The 22,581-nt window shown below is 30.4% G+C and overlaps 1 long non-coding RNA gene across 1 annotated transcript; it reads right to left on the bottom strand.

The window, feature by feature from the left end:
• Window positions 1-4,162: 4,162 nt before the first annotated feature.
• Window positions 4,163-22,424, bottom strand: LOC143082856 (uncharacterized). Its single transcript, XR_012980491.1, has 3 exons — window positions 22,315-22,424; window positions 5,844-5,906; window positions 4,163-4,657 (listed from the first exon to the last, which is right to left on the bottom strand). It is a non-coding gene; the product is annotated as an uncharacterized LOC143082856 (long non-coding RNA).
• Between the last annotated feature and the right edge of the window lie 157 nt (window positions 22,425-22,581).

Below are 22,581 nucleotides of genomic sequence, written 5' to 3'. Positions count from 1 at the left end.
AATTGAGAAAGGAAATGGTGAATATGTCAAAGCGACAACCACCCGACCATAGAGCAAACAACAGCCGAAGGCAACCAATGGGTCTTCAATGTAGCGAGAATTCCCGCACCCGTAGGTGTCCTTCAGCTGGCCCCTAAAATATGCATAATAGTACAGTGATAATGGACGTCATACTAAACTCCGAATTATACACAAGAAACTAAAATTTAAAATCATACAAGACTAACAAAGGCCAGAGGCTCCTGACTTGGGACAGGCGCAAAATTGCGGCGGGGTTAAACATGTTTATGAGATCTCAACCCTCCCCCTATACCTCTAGCCAATGTAGAAAAGTAAAAGAATAACAATACGCACATTAAAATTCAGTTCAAGAGAAGTCCGAGTCTGATGTCAAAAGATGTAACAAAAGAAAATAAATAAAATGACAATAATACATAAATAACAACAGACTACTAGCAGTTAACTGACATGCCAGCTCCAGACCTCAATTAAACTGATTGAAAGATTATGTCTTCATCATATGAATATCAGGTACAATCCCTCCCGTTAGGGGTTTAGTATCATACTATCATAAAATATATGAGAAGAACATAACCCGTGTCATGCCAACAACTGTTTTTTTAGAAATAAATGTGTTTAGTTCCGATGCAAAGACCCTATCAGTGAATCAATGTTAAAGCCAAAATATGCAATCTTTAATGACCTGACAACAGTATCGTAACTATATCCCCTTTTAATAAGTCTATTTAAAGGTTTTGTTAGTTTCTGAGGAGAATACTGACATTTTTGTGCTTTATAAAGAATATTTCCATAAAATTTTGGATGTGAAATACCTGAACGTACAAGATGTCTGCATGTTGAGTTATATTTACGAATTATTTCCTTATACCGGTGATAAAATTTAGTAAATGTTTTGACCAGTTTGTGATATCGAAAACCCTGGTGTAATAATTTTTCAGTAATACATAAATTTCTCTCGCTAAAATCTAATACATTGTTACATACACGAGCGAATCGTACAAGTTGAGATATATAAACACCATAAGATGGTGACAAGGGAACGTCACCATCTAAAAATGGATAATTAACAATAGGAAATGAAAAATCATCTCTTTTATCATAAATTTTTGTATTAAGCTTCCCGTTTATGATATAGATATCAAGATCGAGGAAAGGGCAGTGGTCATTGTTATCGTTAGCTTTATTTAAAGTAAGTTCTACAGGATAAATTTCTTTAGTATACATACTGAAGTCGTCATTATTTAGAGCCAATATATCATCCAAATATCTAAAAGTATTGTTAAATTTTTGTATCAAATGTTGTTTTGATGGGTCTTTGCTAATTTTAGACATAAATTGTAACTCATAACAATACAAAAACAAGTCCGCAATAAGTGGTGCACAGTTAGTCCCCATTGGAATTCCAATAACTTGACGATATACGGAATCTCCAAAGCGAACAAAAATGTTATCAAGTAAAAATTCAAGTGCATAAATAGTATCAAAGCATGTCCAATTGACATAGTTCTTTTGTTTATTGCTACTAAAAAATGATCTAAATGAGTTTGAACATATGTACTCGCATTCCGACTTTTTAAATGCCCAGTTAATTAGGGATGTGAATTTTTTCTTAATAAGAATATGAGGCAAAGTGGTATATAGGGTAGAAAAATCAAAACTTTGAACAGATTCAAAATCACCAATATATGCATGCAATTTATCAAGTACTTCCAACGAGTTTTTGACACTCCAAAAGTAATTAATTCCACTATTTTCAAAGGCCTTATTTGAACAATTTATTATCAGGTTTTTTATTGTACCAAGTGTACTAGTATGTAAAACAGACAATTTAGTAGTTGAACAATGGCTGGAAGATGAAATAAATCTATATTTGTAAGGTTTTTTGTGCAGCGTCGGAAGCCAGTACATAGTTGGGACTTTCATTGTGTTTGGTTCTGCTTGTAAAGAAGTAGCTAAAAGTTTATGTTTGTTACAGATGTCGTTTTCTGAAAATGAAGTCAGTTGGAATGTTGGTGAATTCGTGATTTCCTTTTGCAGAACCTCTATATAAAATTTACGTCAAACAATAATGATATTATTGGCAGCTTTATCAGCCGGGACAAAAATAAATTCCTTGGCTACTTCTGTTAGTTTATTTTTGATACGCGAAATAGGGTTTTTATAGTTTTTGTTGAGGGTAAAATGTTCTTTAAAATGTTGTATTCGAATATCAACTATCTTCATTACTGAATTAAAAAAAGAGTCCAAAGATTTTTTGTCAGCTTTTTCCCGTTTTACCCATTTCAAACAGTAGGCGCGGAGTGAGTCGTTGATGATATTACGACACTCATTCCAGTTAATAGTTGACGGGGGACGATATTTAGGTCCTTTACTGAGGAATGATTTTAACTCTCGGTCGCGAACGATGTTAAGGTCTCCTGTTATAACATGGGAAATTGGTCCATAGGTGTATTCTGAATTACTGCAATTACACGACATAGGTGTATTTTCAGTGATATTTACATCTTTACACAATTGGCTATAATTAAACACATATTTTCGGGTAGATTTCTTGTAAATATAACAAATGAGAGGGAGTTCAGTATTATCAAAATATCCAGGAATTTGGTCTTTAACAGAATGGTCGTTAAAAGTACCGGCAATATTTACAAAATCAAAACCTTTATTGACATACTTTATTTTAATAAAATGTTTTTTATGATCTTCAGGGCGATCAATTTTTGGAAACAGTTTAGAATAACAATATGCCATTATAATTTGGACAATTTCATACTTAGGACTGTAATATGAAATTGTGTTGCAATCCTCTAAAATTTTATTTAATTTATTTATAGGTAAAGAACAAAGCTTGGTTAACAGATAATGTCTGCCGTTGTTTTTTGAAATGGAAATTAGGTCCGAAATATTTGTATGGTTGGTCCGAAATTTTCTTTGATTGCGATTTTTTCTGCGTCCATGAGAACGATTTTTACGAACAGTTTTAGAAACTATATCCAAAATGTTAACAGAATCGGTTCTTGATATATTGCCAATTCCCATGATATTATCATTAAGACCGAGAGGGTAGACTGTCTGTAATTTTTTAATCCAATTTAATTCATTTATTTTTCGTGATCGTACAAACTTGGAATGAGATTCACCAGGCTGCTTATTTACTACTTCTAAAGGTTGAACTGTTAAATATTTAATAGGATGACTGTGCTTCTTAAGATGTTGATAAATGATACTTTTGAATTTATTGGGTCTTTTAAAACGATACAGGTGTTCTTGGGTGCGTTTAGATAAATATCGCCCAGTTTCACCTACGTACTGAATACCGCATCCCGGTTTGTTTCATGTGAGTAAATAAATAATACTGTTTGTTTTTCAAGTAATATCAGTTTCAAAATTTAGAGAAAATGTGCGACCATTAAATGTGGACCTTACTGTATTGTTGGTGGAAAGACGGGGACACGTAAGTCATTTTTTGGCATGACACTTATCGATAGAAGGGTAACCACGATTTTTATTGTTAAAAACGTTAGCTATGGTAGTATTTTTAGATAAGCGATTCTGAAGATTGAGACGTGTAGATACCCTTTGAACGAGTTTAGTATTTAATATTTTTCCATTTCTAAGCTTCATATTTGTATAACTATTCTGTCCCCTGTTTGACAATTAGTCAACTCACCATCTACCCGAAGGCGTTCACGATAGGATTTGTGCACAGTGCATCCATAGTATTCTAGTGCACGTTCAATTTGTCCATCCTCAGCTGAGCAGGGTACATTTTTCACACGTACTTTTAGATGAATAGGATTTTCATTTACCATGATTCTTGGGTTGCGTGTGTAAAAAATGCCAGCACACCAACAGAAGATAAACACAAAGAAGCTGTCCCTATTCAAAAGACTAAAACTTAGGGTCAGTTGTAAACGGAAATGTATTCATACCAATAAACCGAACACAAAATAATCAATGAAATCCAAGTGTAAATATTTGTATATATTTGTAATATTTAGCCTGTTTTTATATAACAAAAAAAATAAAAATAAAAATGAGTGTGATGTAATTAAGGATTACATACATTCACATGTGTATGAAAGTAATTCAGACAAATCTGAAACAAACAAAATGATGTTTAATAAAAAACAAAAGTATGTCAATTTAAATCACTTTAATTATAATTGTACTAATCAAATACGAAACAGTTGTAGCTTGTACAATATTTTTTTCAATAGAAAAGAAAATATAATATTTATGCAGATAGATGTATTTGAACATTTTACAAACATTATTCACAAGAAAAAGAGAATAGAAATCTTGGAAAAAGTAAATCTATTAATAGTACCTATTCTGTTTCAAACAGGTAAATTCTTGTTTATGTCCCAGATATTGAACTCAACAATTTATTACACAAAAAAGCTCACATCGTTTTATTCGTACAGTTGTCAATGTCTATTTTCCTTTTGTTCAGTACTATGCTATTACATCCTTCTATTTTTTCATGTTCAGTACATTTCAATTCTTTATACGCACTACTCAATTTCCTTTAATAGAACACTAAGTTTTACGAAATCACTATTCCAATATTCACACGATAAGATCCAATCACTCTTGTATCTCCAACCATGCATACACCGACGTTGTCTGGTGTCTAAAAATAGAAAACAACAGGTGTTACAAAATGAAAGAAATCAACTGTTTATTATATTGTCATTGACATGTCACAGCATGATTTTTAGAGACACATATTTCTCTGATGAGGTGTATTTGATTTTGATCAAATGTTCTGTAACAAATTTATTTGTAAATCTCTGGCTTGTATTATTATTTTTAACTTGTGTATTAATGAAAAATGAATATTGTATATTTTTGAAATATGTGTATACGTTTAAAAAAATAATAACTATGAGAATTCAAGAATGTAATTGTTTAGGCTCAATAAACATTCAAGTAAATAAAATTCTAAAAACAAAAGACTTATGACAAAAACAATTCACATATGTTCTTTAAATTGTCAAGGTCTCAGAGTAAAAGATAAAAGACATAGATTATACTTGTGGATGAAATATCAAAAATGTAATATTTTGTTTGTTCAGGAAAGTCATTTCACTGAAGATTTAGAGAAAGACTTAAATTCTGAAATTAAAGGTCAACAATATCATAGCTTTGGAACCTCACAGTCCAGAGGAGTTTCAATTTTTATTAATAATGATTTAGAATGCAAATTTATAAATATATTCAAAGACCAAGAGGGCAGGCTACTCTTAATAAATATTGAAATCGAAGACAGTATTTACACTTTAGTAAATGTCTATGCACCAAATATACCTAAAAACAGAAATATTTTCTTCAAAAAAGTTAAAGAAATAATTACAAAAAAATAGTTTAGGAATGGTTATAATTGGAGGAGATATGAATGATACTTTAACAAAAATAGATAAAAAAAATAAAGTGTCAACACAAAAATTAAAACAAACAAAACCAGTTTTTAGCCTTAAATCTTTAATTAAAACTCAAAAGCTAAGTGATATTTGGAGAGAGATTCATGGCAAGGAAATACAATTCACTTGGCGACGTAAAAATAATTTAAATGAAGCATCTAGAATAGATTTTTTCTTAACCTGTTCTGAAATAAGAACTAAAATAGAATCTACTGATATTAGGCCAGCTATTATAACTCATACAGACCATCAGGCAATTTCTATAAAAATAAAAGGTCGATCAGACCAAAAAGGTAAAGGATACTTTAAAATTAATAATAGTATTTTAGAAAATGAAGAATATCAAAACCTCATTAAAATTCTGATCAAACAATATGAAAAGAAAATTTTACTCACCAATGATATTGGGGTCAAGTGGGATCTTTTTAAAACCGAGGTAAGAGACCATACCATAGCATTCTGTAAAAGAAAAGCACAAAATAATGTTAAAGATATACATATTTTAGAAAACAAATTGAAGAAATTAAATAAGGATATAAACAAAAAATGTAAAATAGATGATATTAACTCTCTTAAAGAGGAAATTAATATTATAGAAGAAAAACTTGGTAAATTATATGATTCAAAAACAAAAGGAGCACAAATAAGATCCAGAATTAAATGGGTAGAAGAAGGCGAAAAAAACACTAAATTCTTCTTGGGACTAGAAAAAGCTAGGCAAACAAGAAAAACCATTACAGCGCTCAGAGACAAAGAAGGGGTGATACATACACATCCTACAGAAATACTTAAAATTGAAAAAGAGTTTTATGAAGAAATCTATAAAAGTTCAAATCCCGATAAAAATTCTATTAAAGATTATGTTATGAATACAGAATGTGATCATGTCCTAACAGATAAAGAAAGCGATAGTATGGAAGGTTTATTAAGCACTCAAGAATGCACAGATTCTTTATTTAAAATGAAACTTAATAAAGCCCCTGGAATTGATGGGTTAAGTGTCGAATTTTATAGAACTTTTTGGGAACATCTTAAAGAGTTTGCAGTCAAAACTTTTAATCATTCATTTGATAAAGGGGAGTTAACAAATTCACAAAAATTAGGAGTTATTTCCCTTTTACATAAAAAAAATGATCCTCTCAGTTTAGACAATTATAGACCTATAACATTATTGAATGTTGACACAAAATTAGTTGCTTATTCACTTGCTCAAAGGATAATTAAAGTATTACCACAAATTATTCATGGAGACCAAAATGGGTATGTTAAAAACAGATACATAGGATATAATATTAGACAAATTCAAGATGTCATAGATTATGCAGATAAATTTAATATAGAGGGTGCCTTATTATTTTTAGATTTTTCGAAAGCATTTGATTCATTAGAATGGGACTTTATGTTCTTTGCTTTACAAAAATTTGGATTTAAAAATTCTATGATGAGATATATAACCAGTATATTTTAGATGCAAGAATGTTAAAATGTGGAATTCAAATAATTGTTATAATTTAGTATTAGTTAAGATATTTAGCACTAGCTTAAGAAATAATTTACTTGATAAATAGTTAATATAAATCTTCACAATTTTAGATAAGTGTAAAGCAAATTATTATGTAATCCCCTGAGGCCTAAATAACAATAGAGAATTAAGGATTAAAGAAGTGTTATATACAAAAAGGATTTCTTACTTTTTAAGATGATTTAAGTTATGTCACAAAGACTTGATATTTGGGAAAATAGATAAAATAGCATTATTATGTAAATTAGATATATGAGTATTAATGTTATGTAAATTGAATAATGAAAAACAATATATATTAGTTGACCATGCAGTTTGGGACACTTGTTTGACAATCACGTATTGGACACTTGTGTTTTATACTTGGATTTAGACAGTTGTATTGAATTGATATTAGACATGCTGTTTTAATATGTCTCATGAACTTATGATGTGATTATTGTGATTATTGTGATTGATAAACTATACTGAATGCTGATTTAATAAACATTATATATTGAACTTTGAATCTGTGTTGACATGTATTCATATGAAAGCTACCAGCTAGTTCCCCCAACCTAGCAAGATGAGTAACCAGGTCAGGAACGAGCATAGTACTGGCCTTGGTTATACGTGGCGGAGTGACCCAGCTTTCCGGTACTGAGGAGGGATACATGTAGGATGCAAACCTGAAATCAAGACAAGAGTCAGCATATCTCCATATAGGAAGCAGTGAATTTTCCTGAGTGTGCAGAGGTGAGTCAACCTTTTATTTATGATCTTATATGACACCAAATCTTTAAATTTTACTTCATTTTGTAATTAAAGTGGTCAAGATCTTTTAATAGGATTTTCCCTCTAAAAAGACTCAATATGTCTAATTCAGTTTATCCTGACCCCTCCTTAGCTCTAATAGCCCCCCTTTCTAAAAATATTATACATTTGCAATTAGGTAATAAAACAGTTGATTCGTTAGTTGATACAGGTGCTTCAATTTCTTGTATATCATTAAAGTGTTTACAAAAATGTTTGAAAAACATCAAAATACAAAAAAGTACACAATCTGGAATTTTTACTGCTTGTGGTATGAGCTATCCAATTTTAGGAAAAGTAGATGTTGAATAAAATATAGATGATTTAATTATATATCAAGAATTAACAGTGCTTGAGAACTTGACCTTTAATATAATTTTAGGAATAGACTTTCTTAAAGCTAATAAAGCTCATATAAATTTTGAAAATAATACCTTAGCAATTCAAGAAAATTTATTGAATGTACCTTTAAACAATATAGAGACTATAAATGAACATTATGCACATGTTAAAACTATAGCAGTAGAAGTTATTCCCCCACACTGTGAAGTTATTATACCTGTTAGGCTTTCTGTTAGGCATCGCAATAACAGTACAGTAATTCTTGAACCAAACTTTTCAAATGATATTAAAAATTTAGTTGGTTCAAAAGTGGTAGTAAATGTACAAAATGGAAAGGCTTTGTACAGAATTCTAAATCTTACTGGATTAAGTATAAAATTATATAGGAATAAGAAAGTAGCCAAGGCTTTTGAAATAGACAAAAATGGTATTTTTGCCTTAAATGATAATGATTCAATAGATAAATCTATTAAAGTAAATAAATATCAGAATGTTGAAAAAGAGTTGGGAATAAAAATGAATGAAAACTTAAATGCAAATCAAAGGAAACAGTTAACTGAACTCTTAACAAGGAATAGAAACGTTTTTGCTAAAGACATTACAGAGTTGGGTAAAACTAGTTACCACTATCACAGAATTGATACAGGTAATGCGCCACCTGTACAATCAATGCCCTACAGGCAAACACCACAAATGAGGGAAGAAACAGAAAAACATATTGATATAATGTTAAAAAATGACATTATAGAAGAATCAAACTCTCCATGGTCGTCCCCAATTGTATTAGTTCGCAAAAAGAAAAGTAATATGGATGCAAAACAAGAATATAGGTTCGCGGTAGACTATCGTAGGCTCAACAAATGCACATTAAGGGCAAAATTTAGTATTCCTAGGATAGATGATGTTTTCGACACAGTTGCTAATTCAAAAGCTGTAATATATTCAGTACTGGATCTCATGAGTGGATTTTTTCAGACACCACTAGATCCTGAAACAAAACACAAATCTGCATTTGTAACACACCAAGGTATTTACCAATTCAAAAGAATGAGTTTTGGGTTAACAAATGCACCAATGGCTTTTCAAATGCTCATGACAAAAGTTTTAAAAGAATTAAACTGGAAAGTTGCTTTAGTATACATAGACGACATTTTGATTTTTAGTAAAAATTTTGAAGAACATTTAAAACATTTACAATTAGTTTTTGACAAATTAAAACAAGCCAATCTCACACTGAATCCAACAAAATGTCATTTTGCAAAAGAAGAAGTACATTATTTAGGTCATATTTTGTCCAAAAATGGTATTAAAGTAAACCCTGAAAAAACATCTGCTGTGCAAACATACCCAATACCTAAAAATATAAAACAGCTACGCAGTTTCTTAGGATAATGTAATTATTACAGGAAATTTGTGCACAACTACTCAAAAATAGTAACTCCACTTACACAATTAACTCAGAAAAATAAGAAATTCATCTGGACACAAGATTGTCAAGCAGCTTTTGAATCATTGAAGCACAGCCTTGTCTCAGCTCCAATCTTAGTGTTCCCAGACTTTGATAAACCATTTGTTTTGTCAGTAGATGCATCCGATTATGCTATTGGCTATGTTCTTGGACAACTAAATCCAAACACAAAACTTGAACATGTCGTAGCTTATGGGGGTAGATCTTTAAACAAAAATGAACAAAAATGGCACATAAATGAAAAAGAAGGGTTAGCACTTAAAGAGGGAATTAAACATTTTAATCCATATTTGGCCACAAACAAATTTACAGTTTATACAGATAATATTACAGTTCGTTGGATAGATACAATTAAAAATATACAAGGGAGACTGGGTAGATGGGCACTTGAACTTCAAGGATATGACTTCGAAATAATGCATAGACCTGGGAAGAAAAATAATGCAGATGCCCTGTCAAGAAGAGAGTATGAAAAGATAGGCCCAGAAAATTTTCCGCAGAATGAAATTGAACAAACAGTTGCAGCCATGAGCAATAAGAAGTACGAAATCATAACATTTGATTATAAAGGAGATGACGAACAGCAACCAAACATTCTTACAATAACAGATACTGGTAATGAGGATGATGAAACATTAGAAAACATTGACCCAGAACAGTTTAAGAAACGTAAAACATTTCGGCACCTTCTAAGACATTGCCCAGATTTTGTTGAAATTTTTAGTTACAAATTAGAAGGCCAATTACCTCAAGAAAGACAGAAAGCAAGACAACTGGATGCGAAAGCCTTCCATTATGAAATTGATAATGGCATACTTTATCATTTTTTTAATGCAAGGTCAAGAAGTCTACCAAAAGGTCAGAACATGGTTAAGCAGCTGGCAATACCAAGAACCCTACGGAAGGAGGTACTAGAAGCTTTCCATGATAATATTGTTGGATGTCACCAAGGAGAAGAAAGGACATATGAAGCTGTACGTCAACGATACTACTGGCCAAACATGTATACAGATATCAAGACATACATTAAGACGTGTGAAATCTGCCAAAGATCTAAAAGAGATACACACAGCCATCCAGTGCCATTAAAACCAATGCCAATCGAAGAAGTTTTTTCCAGATGGCACATGGATATTTTAGAACTCCCAGAGACTCCAGAAAAATATCGTTACTTGCTGTTAGTGGTTGATAGCGGATCCAAATGGTGTGAAGCCTTTCCCATGAGGACACAAGAAGCAACAGAAGTAGCCAGCATCCTTTTTAGGGAGATAATTGCCCGTTTTGGTGCACCCCGCTGTATTGTGTCTGATCAAGGAGCCAATTTTCTTTCGAAGCTTGTTGCAGCTTTATGTGAGTTCTCCAAATCAAACGCCACTATACAAGTGCATATCATCCACAAACAAATGCAGCGTGTGAACGGATGAACTCATTTATTGTCCAATCATTGAGAACTCAACTGGAAAAACAGACAGATTGGCCAAACTATATAGCACCTATAATGATGGCTTATAGAATGACACCAGTCTACTCAGTATTCCCCTTTTCACCTTCTCTTTGGACAAGAAATGAGAGCACCTATTGATGTTGCCTTAATTCCAAAGTCAACATTGCCTAAAAACCACAGAGAATACCTCAATAAATTTATTAAGGACCTCCTATTAACAAGGGATGTTGCTGCAGAAAACACAAAAAGAGCACAAGCAAAATACAAAACACAGCATGACAAAAGAGCAGTAAAACCCACATATTTACCTGGTGACAAAGTAATGCTATTTTGTAAAAAGGTTAAAAAAGGTGAAAGTCCAAAATTAAAAGTTAGGTGGACAGGCCCATTTACAATAACAAACCTTGGACCCCCAGACTGTAATACTTTTAAGCTAAGAAGGGACAGCGATAACAAAATCTCAAAGAAATTAGTTAATGCAAGTCGTCTGAAAGTATTCAACAGTAAAACAGACCGCCCTGACTACCTCCTAGATGATAATGATGATCTATTTGAAGAAGATGAGGATGCTGAAGATGAAAATCAACAAGTCCAGAATGAAAACACAGAGAATCAAACACAAGACACAATGTCTAATTCTCAACCCAAAAATGCACCCAGGAATAATAAAAACAAAACTGATCAATCTAAAAATTCAAAGCAAAGTAAAAAAGTGCTTCCTGACAATTTAAATGAAAAGCAAAATACAAATAAAACTGCTCAACAAGCTACAACAGAAATACAAATTACACCTGATGATGTTGAAAAGATTATATCATCGGCATGGGTAAACAAGAAACTATGCTACAAAATAAAAATTAAAAACATGTCAAAAACAGAATGGGTACACCAAGATAAAATCCCAGAGAATATGAGAAGAGAATTTCATGAAAACAGAACGCATACTGGTAAAAAGAGAAAAAGACCATTACTAGAAAACAAACATAAATTTTTTGAACCTTCAAATGAACCACAAAATGTAACTGCAATAGACCAAAACAATGATGTAAAATATAAACAAAGACCGAAAATAAATTGGGATAAATTTCCAGTGCAAGCTGTTAAACTGGAAAATAACAGATTTTTTGTCAAAACCATATTGAGAAATAATAGAATATCACATTATCAACCTTTAAACAGAGTAAATGGGGAAGATCAGCATGCTTTTACAAATTTGCTTGCTTATTTTTATGGTGACCAGTTTTATAACATTATGTTGACCCTTACAGGAAATTCACAAACAAAAGATATGGGACCAGCATGTTTTGCTACAGGCTCTCACATTACACATTTTAAAATAGAAAATAATGTCCCAAAATGTTTCATACACTATGAGCAAAGACATATATATGATCCAGAATGGGTGCCTTTTGAAACTTGTCCTCCGGGACTTCTTAAAATTTTTCAAGATAAATATGAAGATGAGTGGATGAGATGTTATAACTAAAGATATTCAAGTAGTGTTATAAGCATTCATAAATGCAATGTGACAATGCTTATTCTTTTGTATCGTTGAAAAGTGTTATTTTTGTTCTGAATTTCTGGTTGAGTACACAATATTCAGAAGTTATAGTGTCTGTTAATTTAATCCTGCTGGACAAATGTATTCATTACATTAGTAGTTCTTACTATTAGATCCTTAAATATTGCAGGTAGACGGCACATCTACTGATGTACTATTAAACCAATTTTAGATCAAATTATACAAAATGTACTTTATCAATGATACAAATAGAAATATCAAGTGGTCCCTATACATACATTGTATATAGGCATCACTATTTTTGAGCTGTGTTTTTTATTATTATGACTTAAAGATTTTTTACTAAAGAGATAAAATAATTAAAGAGTACTTAATAAGGAAGTACAAAATAAACTGTCGTAAATAATTAGAAATAAGAAGAGAAAGTATAGGAAATTAAGATAAAATATAAAGGGAAGAGAATTAGAAATTCTTACATGTAGTATGTTATTTATTGTAATGTTTATAAATAGGTAGTTCAGTTACTGACCTAAAATTGTAGTATTCTAGTGAATATTTAAGAGATAAATAAATAAAAAAATTCCCAAATTCAAATGAATTAATTATGATAAGAGATAAGGGTTAATTGGTGTCATGTATGATTATGATATTGGTTGCACTTACATTCATGAAGTAACCTACAAATGGTGGACACACAAAATGAAGAAATGGTGGACACACAGATAAAGGAATGGTGGACCCACAGATGAAGAAATGGTGGACCCACAAAAATGAAGAAATGGTGGACACACAGATAAAGAAATGGTGGACCCATAGAAGTGACCAAATTGTGCATTTAAAATTAAAGAAAGACAAACAATGATGAACATATCATATTACCTAGTTAAAATTTATTTGATATTATAAAACTTATTAGCAGAGATTTGTGACCTGAAGTGACATTTTATTAACCTAACATGAATATTGATGAAGAGTAAAAGACAATGTGATATGAAATTTTATAATAATATCTGGAAAATTACTATGACGATCAAACAAAAGAAGAAACCAGGTGGACATGTATCATGATGTATAAACAATATCGTTGAAAACTAGTAACTTTTATTTGACTACCAATGGTGAAAAATGTGAAGATTGTACTGTTGAACATTAATTGTCTATATTGAATATGTGTACAGAAGACACTTATATTTGCTTATTTAAATGCTTGCTTGTTTTGATAGAGATCATTACTATTGCTTTATTGTTGTTTTAATTATATATTTTCTTTCCAGATTATTCACAGATTAATCATATAAAAATGTATATGTCTAAATATGTTTTATGTTGAACTTCATTATATAAGAAGATGATATGATTTGAATAATTATGTGTTTAACTTGCAGATGATGACCGATATGGATAATATATTACAGTAATAATCTTATATTTCAGCTATATATTGCTATTTTTATGCCCCTTTATGCACCTAGAAATACTTCATGAAGTATGCAATGAGCTCATTGTCATTAATAATGTGAGAGTTGGACTTGTCAATATTAGTGAACTTCAGAGAACTTCCCTGATATGGACAATCTAAACTTGACCATTCCCCACCCAGGAACATGTACATGTATATATAAACTTAGTAATGTTTTATTACAGGAATCATAAATTAATTAATGTTTTCACCATATTTTTATTTTTTTTAATTTTTATATGTAATGTCTTATTGACAGGAATCAGTGATTCAATTGTTTCACAATATATTGTTATATTTTATTAACAGGAATCAGTAATTCAATTGTTGCTATATATAGTATGTGTAAAATATTATATATTTTTTTATGATGCATTTTGTATTTTAATTGAAGATTGCAGGAGCAATCTTGGCGACGAAGGGAAGGGTATAACCAGTATATTTTAGATGCAAGAATGTTAAAATGTGGAATTCAAATAATTGTTATAATTTAGTATTAGTTAAGATATTTAGCACTAGCTTAAGAAATAATTTACTTGATAAATAGTTAATATAAATCTTCACAATTTTAGATAAGTGTAAAGCAAATTATTATGTAATCCCCTGAGGCCTAAATAACAATAGAGAATTAAGGATTAAAGAAGTGTTATATACAAAAAGGATTTCTTACTTTTTAAGATGATTTAAGTTATGTCACAAAGACTTGATATTTGGGAAAATAGATAAAATAGCATTATTATGTAAATTAGATATATGAGTATTAATGTTATGTAAATTGAATAATGAAAAACAATATATATTAGTTGACCATGCAGTTTGGGACACTTGTTTGACAATCACGTATTGGACACTTGTGTTTTATACTTGGATTTAGACAGTTGTATTGAATTGATATTAGACATGCTGTTTTAATATGTCTCATGAACTTATGATGTGATTATTGTGATTATTGTGATTGATAAACTATACTGAATGCTGATTTAATAAACATTATATATTGAACTTTGAATCTGTGTTGACATGTATTCATATGAAAGCTACCAGCTAGTTCCCCCAACCTAGCAAGATGAGTAACCAGGTCAGGAACGAGCATAGTACTGGCCTTGGTTATAGATGGATAAAACTTTTATACACTGACATAAAAAGTTCAGTTTTAAACAATGGGTGGATCTCTAAACCCATGAGTATATATCGTGGTATACGTCAAGGCTGCCCTTGCAGTGCGATAATTTTTGTTATTGCTGTTGAGATCCTTGCTTGTAAAATTAGGCAAGACCATAACCTAAAAGGATTTGAAATCAAGATAGATGGAAAAACCCACACTTTAAAAATAAGTCAATTAGCAGATGACACTACTCTTTTTCTCAAATCAAAACAAGATATTTCAAAAGCTCTTAACATGATTGAAAAATTTGGATCACTTTCAGGATTAAAACTTAACAGATCTAAAACAGAGGGTATTTGGCTAGGGAAGCAAAAACATTGTAAAGAAAAATATGAAAATATTAACTTTACAGAAAAACCAATTAAGAGCCTCGGGATATATTTTGGGCATAATAAAAAAGAGTGTCAAAAACTAAATTTTGATAAACAGCTAGAAAAGACTGTAAAAATTATATCAAACTGGAAAAAAAGAAACTTAACCATGATAGGAAGAATAACAGTTATTAAATCTTTAATTATTCCTATAATCACTTATTTGGCTACAGTGTCAACCTTAAGCAAAGAATACTTGGACAAATTTAAAAAAATCATATATGAATTTTTATGGAACAATAAGACAGAAAAAGTTAAACGCACCGTATTAAGCTATAACCAACTAGCTGGTGGATTAAAAATGGTAAATATAGATAAATATATAGAATCTATAAAGATAGGTTGGATAAAAAGATTAACTGCTGATAAATTTCTTAATTGGATGGTTATACCAAAGTTTTATCTTAATAAATTTGGTAGCAATCTACTTATCTTAAGGATGAATACTAATAATATATATTCTATACCGGGTACTAAAGAGCTACCAGAATTTTATCTTGATATGATTAAAGTATGGTTAAAAAATAAAAATAATAAAACTAAAAATCCAAATAATTACAGACTTATCCGTCAAGAAGTTATTTGGGGAAATCAATTAATTAAATTTCAAAAGAAAACACTCCTTTTTCAAAATTGGATAGACAGTAATATCATTCATATAAATGATATCATTGATGAAAATGGAGTTTTTTCAGAAAAAATTATAAGTTTAAAGTTAAAAAATAAATCAAACTGGATAGCTGAATTTTCAAGATTGAGAAAAGCAATTCCAAAAGAATGGTTAAAAATATTAAATGAAGAATGTTCAATAAAAACTAGTGTTTTAATAAATAACTCACTATATATAAGTGAAAAAAATAATTGCCAACATAAACTAGAAAAATTAGATTCAAAGAAAATTTATTCAATTTTAATAGAATATGATAAAGAAGTTCCAATAGGATATCATAAGTGGAATAGAATTTTGAAATGTGAAAACATACAAATTGAAGCTCAATATGTGCAAAAATTTATTCATAATTACTTAAAAGATAATAAACTGAAAATGTGCAGATGGAAATTATTACACTTTATTCTTCCAAACAAAGTCTTATTAAAACAATGGAAAATAAGCCATAACTCTACCTGTAATTTTTGTAAGGTTACAGAAGACTATAAACATTTTTTTATATATCTTTATATCTTTATTCTCAATAAACCATATACATAGGTATAGAGAAGACATGCAATTATGTACAATATTTACAACAAGACAGAGCAAACAAAATAGTTGCTAAGAAAATATCTGAATTAAGTCCATTTTAGCCAGGAGCACATACACCTGTGTTAATAATCTTTATGAATTTACATAATTTAATCAATACTGATTTGTTTTTTGAAGACATAATCTCTTTGTATTTGACAATATTTGCATTTTGTAAATAATAATGTGACAGATAATGTTTCCTGTTTTCTTTAAAGTATTTACATTCTAATATATAATGCAATTCATCACCAATATCATTTTTATTACATAGAAGACAAATTCTATTGTTTCTGACTATATTGTTCCATCTACCCTGTTCAATAGGGAGCTTGTGATTTGTGGTCCTAAATCTACACAAATCAATAGACAGTTTGTTTCCAAGAATTTCAAAATAATCTTCTTTTCCAAAACAATCTTTAAAAAGTTTGTAATTTAGTGATTTTGGCGAGTTTTCTAGTAAAGAATGCCAGACTTGTACATACTGATCTTTAAGTCTAAGTTTGATGAATGAAATTAACCACTTGCAATTTATAAAAGATTGCGTTTCCCATACATTTGGGATACCACATTCGTTCAGAATAGTCTTTATTCTGTTTAACCATGAAAAATTCACATTGTCTTAAATAGACATGTGATAACACAATTCATATAAAATATATGATAGTTTTGTCTCTTTACCAGAGTTTAATCTTCCCCAAAATGAAATCAATCTAGTTTTTATGTCCAAGTCTATAGGATATCTCCCAAGCTCCCCATAAATCATATAAGAGGGTGTAGATGTTTTCAGACTTAATAACAATTTACAAAATTTTAGATGTACCCTTTCAATCATGTCGTTATTGCCAATACCCCATACTTCACAACCGTACAGTAGTATTGGCTTTACCATTTTATCAAATAAATCTAGCTGGCTATATATAGAAAGATTATGTAGACGACCTAGTCTTAACACTTCGTAAAGACCCTTGGTAGCTTTTTCTACATTAAACTGTTTTGTTTTATTAAAATTGCCTGTTCTTGTTAGAACTATTCCTAAGTAGTTAAATTCATCAACAATATCAAGTTTTTTGCCATTAAGTAAAAATTGAAAATTACATGATGGTCGTCTCCTTGAAAAAACCACGACCTTTGTTTTATCAACGTTAACTTTAAGCTTCCATACATCTGTGTAATCTTGGAAACAATCTAAAAGTTTTTGGAGTTCAGTTTCTGATTCGGCCATCAAAACAGTATCATCAGCGTACAGAATGATAAAAAGTTTAAAAAAAATATCAAGTTTTTCCTCAAGCTCTATTGACACTGATTTTAGGCCCTCAAGGTTACAGTTTTGCAAAAAAGAATCGAGATCATTTAAAATAAAGAAAAAAGAAAAGGCGATAAATTTTCACCTTGTCTAACCCCGTTACTACATGGGAAGAAATCAGATAAGGCATTGTTATATGAAATACATGACTTTGTACCTTGATACATATTTACAATTACATTATACATACATCCATTCATATTATTTAAAAGCATTTTGTACCATAGTGCATCTCGCCATATCGTGTCAAAAGCCTTTTCGAAATCGACGAATGCACAAAATAGTTTTTTCTTTTTTAACTTTAAAATTTCAAACAATGTATGAATCACAAATAAATTATCAATGGTTGAATAACCCTTTCTAAAACCACATTGGTTTTCGTTTAAAATCATGAATTCTTCAGAGAAAAGATTTAGTCTCTCGCATAAGATTGCGGTAAAAAGTTTCCCCATACAACTTAAAATGGTAATTGGTCTAAAATTTTTGGGGTCCAACTTGCTACCTTTATTTTTATACACAGGCTTAATGTAACCAACTAGCCAACTATCTGGTATAATACCAGTGCGAAATATAACGTTAAATAATTTTTCGTATAATTCAATGAATAAACTAGCTGTAGACTTGATATATTCGTTTATTATACGATCATCCCCAAATGCTTTATCATTTTTCAGGTTTTTGATGCCCTTAAGAATTTCGTCTTTAGAAATTCCTCTGTTTAAATTTTCATTAAGCCTATCGACATCATTCGGGTTTAGAGTTGGAATATTTGTATTTTCTTCAATTTCTGGGGCGGCGTTCAGATTTTTGAAAAAATCGAATAATTTGTTGATAGGGATGTCAGGTTGGGCTCTCTTTTTTCTACTGTTAAGTAATTTCCAATACTCTTTTGAGTTATTGGATCTCAATGTGTTTATTTTTTTTGCCATTTTCTTTCTATGAGCAATAATTGCTTTATCTAAAGTGTTTTTGTATTGTTTCTCCGAAGATTTCATGATTTGACGATTTTCATCAGTACTACTGTTCTTAAATTTTCTTTTGAGTTTGCGATAATTTTGGCGAGCAAATTTACAATCATAATCAAACCATTCTTTATCCAATTTTACAGGCTTGTTTTTATACTTCTTTAACCCACTAGTTTTGGTTACCCCAAATGTTGCCCTAGCAGAATCCAAAAATAAATCACACATGTTATTAACAATCAGGTTCATTTCATTTTTGTCCATATTTGATTCAACTTTATTAATATCTTCAATTAGAGCGTGAATCTCTTCTACATCTATCCCATTTTGAAAATCCCCAATTTTATCATTATCCCATTTTTTAATATTTTCTGGACGATTACATGTATCTGTTACAGTATTTAAACACTGATTGTTTACAACATCTTGTTTAGTGCTTGCCAAAGTTATCTGTAATGGCGAATGAACATCAGAATATAAGATGCAAAAATCAAGTACATGAAAATTAGTAAAATATTTTAACAACTCAACACTACTAATACAATAATCTACAATACTGCTATTTCTACATGTTAATTTACCATACTGTCTATCATCACCAATTCGACCATTTACAATAAATAAATTGTTTCCTTTACATAAATCTAACAATCGTTTCCCGTATCCATTTTTTACCCTGTCCAAAGATTTTCTTTTCTTTGGAATATTTAATTCGTCAAGCATATACACTTTATTTTCTATAAAATCTGTAATATTATCGGTATGTTTATCATCATGTATAATAACAAAATCGTCGTCGTCTGCTGTTCGTCCGTTGAAATCACCAAGTAATGACACATATTTATAATTATCAGAAAAAATAATGTATTCATTTTCTAACTGACTGTAAGCATCTTGAGATGAGTAATTTGTGTATTCCGGAGGAATATATACTATGCCAAAAACTATGTCATCATCAATATCGAGTAAATCTGACGATACTTTGAACCAAAGAACAAACTGACTGTCAGTTGTTAAAATTTTAATTTTATTTGCATGTTCTAATTTGTACCCTAAAGTTATACCACCTGACCTATTTCTTGACACTTTCTTTCTATTTTTCATTCTAAATTCATAACCTGGTAAATCAATAATATCTACTTCGTCAGTTTTTGTTTCTACTAAACAAATTATATCATTATTACTCAACAATGATTGAAATTCAGGATAGTTCAATCTTTTTTTAACACCACAACAGTTTAAACACAAAATATTTATATCACTTCTTATGTATACATTTTTAGTAGTATTTAAAGTATTGTTACAGTTAAAAGTTACATCTGATAAATGTTGGTTATGCTCTCCTTGGCATTCCTATAGGTGAGTTGATTCACTACTTGGGCTTGATCCAGATCTTTGTCGTTTATAAGGACGACCGTTAGTATTAGCTGGGGTCATCATTATGTCTCTGAACCCTCCATTCGGATGTACTCTGTGCTGATCATCTATATCAATGTGTTCTGTAATTTCGAATTGTTCTCCGTTAATGAATAGTTTGTCCCGTATCAAAGACACCTGGTTACCGTCTTGCTTCGCCTGTTTCATAACAGGATAAAGTTTCTTACGGCGGGCTTCAACTTCTGCCGGGAATTGTTCATTAATACTAAATGGCTTTCCTCTGAGGCGAAATGCTTTTTGGAGAACGCATTCGAGGTCGCGTCGGTAAATGAAACGCGCAACAATTGGTTTGGCTCTATTCCGTCCTATTTTCCCAAATCTATGAACGTTGCCGAATTCTATATGGTGTTCAATTTGTAGCTCCTCGTAGATAAAATTTCTCAATTTTGCTTCACAATTTTCATTTTTATTGTAAGCTAAGCCAGAAAAAATTAAATTGTTTTTCATTGATCTGCACTGTAGGTCTAAGATGTTTGATTTAAGTTTTTCGATCTTTTCGTTTTCTACCCTAAGTTTTCCGATTTCAAATTTTGTTGCGTTTTCTAGTTGAATAAATTTTGAAGAAAGATTTTGTAGTTTGGCCTTGTATTCTTTATTAATGTTATTTACTTCGTCAAATACATTGCTGATGCCTTCAATACTGCCCTCCAACTCAGAATTTTTTAATTTTACGTCGTGAACGGTTTTTTCCAAATCCCCTACTCTTGCTACTACAGATGTGATAATAGTTTTCAGCTCATCAATTTTATTTACGCCTTTCTCTATTTTTTGCATTCTATTATCCATGGTCGTAACGATTTTGAGGATCATGTTTAAAAGTACATAAGAATCATCTTCTTTTGATTGGTTGACTATTTTTCGACTTTCAGCCAGAAGTGCTGCCGTTTCTTTTAGTGACATTTTAACACTCAGCAAACTTTAAGTTCAAAGGTTAACACATAACGTCTAATTTGCATATCATATATATACGAAGTCCAAAGTCCAACTTTGTCTGCTCGATCGAAACTTCTCCTTTGTTTAGTAATCAACACGAAAACTTTAGTGTGAGTGATGTTTAGGTTGTGTTGTGTATATAGCTTTGTGTCCGTTTATAAAATAAAATAATCAATAGTTGTGCAAAAGTTCAATTTCACTTTAAAAAATTCGTCGTTAACACTCACGCATCTGCATTCCTAAATAAGGTTCATGTCCAAAAATCAACTATACAGCTATAACTTAAAACGACATTTTCAACAAATTTTAGTAGAGCAAAATTTTTCGTTCCATCATACAAGGGGACATCACTCTGACGTCTTTTTTAACATGCCACTTTTTAGATGAGTTTTGGGGAGAAATATATAAGATGCTTGAATTAGTTAAGATTGGTAGACACATTCTCACTGAAAAAATTTAATCTGGGGATATAAAATTAATGATGAACATTATTATGAAATAAACTTTCTACTTACAGTTATTGTATTTACTATTCACAAAATACATTACTTGTCAGAATATAGAACACAAAATATCAACATATACAATGTTTTTAGGTCAGAATTTAAAATAGGATTATTATTACAAAAAAAATATATTAATATTGAAGGTAAAGGGATACTAGAAAAGATATATTCTTATATTTGACAGCATTATTGTCAGTATTGCAATATTTTATGTATTTTACAGAGCTCCTTGTACTTCAATTGTTTGATAGATGGTTTTTTTTTCAATGAGTTTTGAAAGTGAAAGTACAAATGTACTTTTTCCTTAAATCTATATACTGTAACTTTATATTATACATAAGATATGCAAATTATGCTTAATACATTATGAGAACAAGATTCTTATGTAAACCTACCTTCCGTGGCTAATTCATTTAAATTTGGCAAGCACGTGGTGAAAGTAATTATAATCCACACAAAAAATGACAAATGAATTTACCGTTATACCGGACAACAGAGAAATACATTAAACCACAAATCAAATTCGGAACACGCTTAAATAACCCGTGATTCTGTTTTTATCCCCAACATCTATCAGATAGTTACAATATATAAATATAAAGTTCATATTCAAAGTTATAATTGTAAAATTATAGAGAATTAATGTATTTAATGATAAACAA

This window comes from Mytilus galloprovincialis, chromosome 7 (genome assembly GCF_965363235.1).
Source record: "Mytilus galloprovincialis chromosome 7, xbMytGall1.hap1.1, whole genome shotgun sequence".
Taxonomy (NCBI): Eukaryota; Metazoa; Mollusca; class Bivalvia; order Mytilida; family Mytilidae; genus Mytilus; species Mytilus galloprovincialis.
This window is presented reverse-complemented; position numbering and strand designations above follow the sequence as displayed.